At 42.9% G+C, this 5,784-nt stretch overlaps 1 protein-coding gene across 8 annotated transcripts in view; it reads right to left on the bottom strand.

Annotated features, from left to right (window-relative positions):
* Positions 1 to 5,573, bottom strand: part of ADD1 (adducin 1) — a 113,304-nt gene extending 107,731 nt beyond the window's left edge. For 2 of the 8 annotated variants that reach the window (XM_019552671.1, XM_019552672.1), the window contains exon 1: positions 5,467 to 5,571. The gene's annotated coding sequence lies outside the window, so the exon portion shown is untranslated. Of the gene's footprint in view, positions 1 to 5,466 lie in introns of all 8 variants that reach the window. The other 6 variants (XM_019552666.1, XM_019552673.1, XM_019552669.1 and 3 more) reach the window with 4 other exon arrangements.
* Between the last annotated feature and the right edge of the window lie 211 nt (positions 5,574 to 5,784).

Below are 5,784 nucleotides of genomic sequence, written 5' to 3'. Positions count from 1 at the left end.
ACAGCAGGTGAGCAGTGGCAGTGTTAATTGCCTGGCTCTGAAAGCTCCAACAATTAATGCTGCCACAGTCCCCCTGTCCCTATATTTCCAAACCCATGGGGAGCCCCATGGGCCAGGTAACGTGGTAGTGTGGGCCAGAGGTTGAACATCATTGTTCTAGCTGGAACAACAACATTTTAGAATTTTATTTAATAAAAGTGACAGGATCCCTCAGGACACAGACGGTAGTTAAAAAAAAAAAAAATGCAGTCTCATTTTGCTGCAAGGGGAGTTGCATTGGATGCAGAGCACATTTCACATGTGAACCTACCGCACCTTTTATGCATTTTTCAGTGACATTTCAGACTTTCACTGGTTATTCCACAGGAGCAACCAACATCTATTAAAGGAATTCGCTTCATCTGTTACTATAGAAAGCAGCTTTGCCACTGGTATGCTTGACCCCCTATAAGCAAACATACCTTGGAAACTCAAAGTGTAAACAAAAGAGATTTTTGATTGGATAAAGGTAATTAGTGGTATACAGCTTTGTTAAAAGAAAGAACATTTTTAAAGTATTAACTTAGTATGCCTAGAATATTGTCCTCCCAGCTGGTTTAAATCAAGTCTCAAAATGGTGCAGCTTTGTACAACAGTGCTAAAGTTATCAAACAGCCAAATCTGGCCTATCATCAGGTTCCACCTTCTGACAGAAAAGTGATATGTTATATAAGGACAAGAACTCTTAATGGGTGTCCTGCCTCCATCCAAGCAAAGAAATTAAATGTACACTGTTACAAGTATTCCAAGGTCTCATGGCTTTAAGTCAGGCTGGCAACATTATGGAAGACAGAGGTTTTAGTTTAATGCAGGCTATTTTAAACCAAATGCTTACTGCATCTGACAAGCGCCTAGAATAATGTATGGAAACTGAATAGATGCATGCATGCATTCATTCAAGATTAGGAGAGAACCTTACTATGCTCAGCCCTGTCTGCTCCTCGAGAGGAAGTGAACCATGGACTCTATAAAATGTAACTGCTCAACTGCAATTACTACTGTTTGTTTATGTTCTCTCAGTTTAACCTTTGGCTCAAGTATACAGAGGAAACTACAGAATACTGAATTAATACTTCATACCCAAAGTTCTTTGCAGATGGTTTGAATAAAAATCATATCCCCATGGCACTGAAACAACCACCTCTGTGGCAGAAACAGAAGGCAGTACACTAACTACACTGAAAGACTTTGAAGCAAAAGCTATATTATGAGAGAATACATGGGTTTCTCAGAGTTTACCAGAGCACCCCTTGTAATAACTAGAAACAATGGCCACAAGCAGATGGAGAGTAGGTTTAGGTTGGACATCAGAAAGAACGTCTTCACGGTTAGGGTTGCCAGAATCTGGAATGGGCTTCCAAGGGAGGCGGTGCTCTCCCCTACTTCGGGAGTCTTCAAGAGGAGACGTGACAAGCACCTGGCAAGGGGTCCTACTCAATGATCCTTTGAGGTCCGTTCCAACCCTAGCATCTACGAATCTGTGGTTTAAGAGACAGAATCTGGTAATAGCAGCTTAAGCTAGAATTTTAAACTAGGCCACAGAAAGTAGCCCAGTTTTGCACCCACACTTGAAGGTTTTTGCTTTTATTTAGTACTAGGTCCTTCCCTCAGGAGCAAGCTGTGAACACAACCCACACTGAAAATCCTTTGATGCCCCAGCACGTCTGATCTGAGGCCAAAAATGAAAACGCATGCAGAACCCGTTCCACAGACCAGCCGAGGAGGAGCCAAGCTGAGCAGAACCAAGAGGAAGAATTTAGCAGCCTGCCAGGCAAGCTACTAGCGTCATTCAGTAATGTTTGCCCAGAATACAGTTCAAGTTGCCAGTTGCAGGTCCAGAACCGATTTATCAACAAACCAAGGATTCAAAAGTATATGTCTTCAGCTTGTCTGGCAGGCAATGATTAAAATTCACTTGGAACAGTTGCACTTCATTTTGGCTGTCCCAAGATGAGCAGCTGGGCACCTGATACATAGCAATACCAAAGTTCTTGGAAGAAGTTCTCCAGTAGCTTCTTTCAAAAATTTGTAGCAACAAGTACTCAAGACATCAACTGCACAGCTCAACTGAAAAAGCTCTTCTTGGTAGTGTTTCCAGGAATCCTGACTGATACCTGAAGGCTGAGTTAGGAAGTAATTACCAAGACACCTAATTTCATTTTAAAGGATTCATACAATTACTAACCCAACTTAGACTGCCAAGCTTAAAAAATAGGTCCAATCACAGTTTGACTGGTGAGCGAACAACATCAGTGATTCAATTCCCACAAATTCATTATGCTTACTAATACACTTGAGTATCTAGTACGTTTATTAATATACTCCATTTCCCTTGAAAAGATGACCCTAGTTCTGAAGTTTTCCAGAACATTCCATCAAGTTCTACTAGCAATCTATGGGTGTTTGCAGAGACAACTTTAAAATAAATAAATAAATAAAATAAAACTGTCTGGATCCCTTCCTCCCCACCCCTGGTTACATGCAACAACCTAACAAGTCCTATACAAGGACTTAGAATCCACACCCAGCCTTAGCTCTTCTTAGGCTAGAACCACTAGAAAAATAGAGTGAAACCTTGCTATTTAAAAAAAGAAATTGAGCCTTTCCAGTTCAAAGATAACCTTCTCTTCAAGAAATAACCAGGTTGACATCCTATCAAAAGGTAGGATATTTGAAAGCAAATGTTCACCACACTGCAAGAGACTCTAGTTGATATTTTTCCTATTTCCCTGCAAAACCTGTTTGGACTGTATGCACTGATATTGCAAACCCAAATAATCTGGGTAATGCCAGCACTTTAGAAAATACATATTTCAATTAACACAGTTTTGACACTGAAGGAACTATCAGGTGTATATCAGACAAGATCTTTAATACCACAGAATCAGAACTTCAACTTAGTCTTTCAGTCAACTTCTCACCCAAGCATAAAATGCTGATCACTTCAGAGTTCCTAAGAGAAATGCTAATTACAACACTAATTATCATTACAGCTCTATAAACATAGGCCATAACTGTCATGTAGCATGGCATAATAAAATAAATTCAAAACTGAAGGCAAGAAATCAAGCATTATAATACTGCTTTTGCCTCACTGAATGATCTTGAGTCAGCCTCCTTTTTCCTTTATTGTAAAATTAAAAAGTGATACCTCAGTAAAGCACAGCATCATTTAGATGAACATCTTGCTGGGGTCATTTGACCCCAGTATTCTTTCCTGCCATGGCAGTACTAGATGATCTGCTCAGGTCCCTTCCGACCCTACAAACTATGAAACTATTAAACTATCCCTGACAAGTAGCTAGTTTTTGTTAATTCTAGATCTTATCCTTCAGTCCCTCAAAGAAGAATTGAAACCTAAACAGCAGGTGGCCATGCTTTAAAAGCAACTCATTACGCAGTTACTCTTAATTATTATAGTCCATAAGCCAGCAGCTTTCAACCTTTTTTCATCTGCAGACCCCTAAAAAATTGGGAGGTACAAACCACTTTGAATTGTAAGTGTGGGAGTTCATATTTTTGACTGACCACAGTAATTCTTCCTTAGACATAGTTTACAAACCCTCAGGGATCCACAGACTACAAGTTGAAAACTATTGCCTTAAGTCATAAAAACATACGCCGTTCTACCCAGGAGTGCACACAAACACCAACAGACTCTCCTTATGCCTGAAGAAGGGTGTTTATGCTTGGAAGGTTGGCAAAGTGCAATTTTTCCAACTATTTAGTCTGTCTAAAGAGATATCACATCTACCCAAAGAACCATGTCAAGCTTTTTACAAAGCACTGGTTCAAAAAAAGCAATGATTACAAGATGCAATGCTTACTCTCTCAGGATTTTAAGAATTTATTACTTCGTAAGTGTCATGTACACACTTGCAAACAATATGCTGAGCTATTTTTCATCCAATTCAGTATTTTCAAATCTCATATGTACGAAAGGTTTGCTTGCATAAACGTTCAAGTTTTCTCTCCTCTTATTATTTTGCAAAGCATCACTTAAAATTCACTTGGTTCTTGACTGAAGAACCAAGACCACAATCCTGCAACAGAATCTGTATATAATCCTAAAAACACAGAATTATGATTTCCCATTACAGATCCTACTGTCACATCAAGGCGTGTCTGCAAAATGTCCTGCAAGATCCCTGACAATGCTCCCAATAAGATAATTAGGACAGAAGTAGAAATCCCTAATCAAATCCAGCTGCTGTTGAAACAATGTTGATTCAGTAGGCAGCTTTCTTCTCTCTCGATCTCTGCCATTATTACTCTCAAACTGTTCATATGCTGTTCTGTCAGGCACAGCTTGTTCCAGGTAAGACAAATAAATCTTGAGCCTTTGCCCTGAAGACCTCAAAGCCATTTCCCTTGTTACGCCAACTTGGGGGGAAAAAAAAAAAAGAATACTTCTAATGGAAGCATCAGCACACTTAATATGCTAGTCACAAATTCATGTAGGAAGTCTTGTGCGGATAAACGCGTTATGCCTACCTACATTCTTCTTGTGATTTCAAGCAGCAGTACACATTTACATGTTCTGAATTGCTCTCCAGTAGCTGCTACCCCAGACAGTCATTTCAGTGAACTGAGGAATTTGTATCCAGATCTCTATATGTAGAGCAATAAAGCACTTGGGAACCTTTATGATGAAAAAGATATAAAATCTGGGGACACAAATTTCCACCTTAAAAAGACCCATCACTATTAGTGCTGAGCACCTGAGGAATTAGTCCTAAAAGCACAAAAATCAAGGGAGGAAAACAAGCATCTCCTTGTCAACCTTAACAAATGATGAAAATCACTAGTTTAAAAAGTACCTTTCAGATCTTCCTTCATTTGACATTTCTCCATTCAACAGTGGAAAAGGCAGGGCTCAACCAACCCAAAATTAACCCAATAAGTGTTTTCTATAACTGCAATGGACAAAATGATCTTAATGTGGGTCCAATTGTACAAGCGAGGACCTTGCAAATGCAGCACAGAGCAACAGTCAATGCGCTAGCAGCAATATCTTTTATGAGACTGACTACACAGTTGCAAATAAATAAATAAATGCTTTATTTGCAAGCTTTGGGGCACATGCGCCCTTCCTTTCTCAGCCACAGGAGGATGCCAAGACGCTAACATTTCTCTCACGTAGAAACACTTGTACTTTGAGACCAAGCTAGGTCTGAAATCCCCTGAAGCCGGCAAACAAAACAATCCCCAGGAACAGACGGCTCCATCGCCACTACTCACCGAGCCGCCCAAGGCCGCCCCTGCCGCCGCAGCCTCGGTCCCCCCTCGGCCCCCCAGATTTCCCACCCTCCTCCTCGCCTCAGCGCCGCCGAGGGCACAACGACGACCTTGTTCTAGAAACCGCCCCCTCCCTCGCCCGGCCCCCCGGAGCCGGCCTGAGGGAAGACCCGCCCGCGCAGCGCTCACCGCGGCGGCGAGAAAGCGGCTGCAACCTGGGCGCTGGTGCTGGTGCAGGGCCGCTGCAGTGTCCCCAGCCGTGCGCGTCGCTCCCCACCACTGCCCCCGCCCCGCCGCGGCGGCCCTCCCCTGCAGGGTGCGGCTTCCATAGGCCGCAGCCCAACAAGCGCGCCGCCCATTGGAGGGCGCAGGCCTCGCCACTACGGCGGGCGCGTATTGGCTGCGGGCGGAAGGGGCGGGGCCGGCTGGAGGGGGCGAGACTTCACCCCGTAGTGCCTCCCGCAGTTGCAGGCTGGGCTTGTTGGGGTGGGGAAACGTGGGCAGCCT

This window comes from Crocodylus porosus, unplaced genomic scaffold, assembly GCF_001723895.1.
Source record: "Crocodylus porosus isolate Cpor-Errol unplaced genomic scaffold, CroPor_comp1, whole genome shotgun sequence".
Classification (NCBI taxonomy): Eukaryota; Metazoa; Chordata; order Crocodylia; family Crocodylidae; genus Crocodylus; species Crocodylus porosus.
Note: the sequence above shows the minus strand (reverse complement) of the source record. Positions and strands in the feature narration are given on the sequence as shown.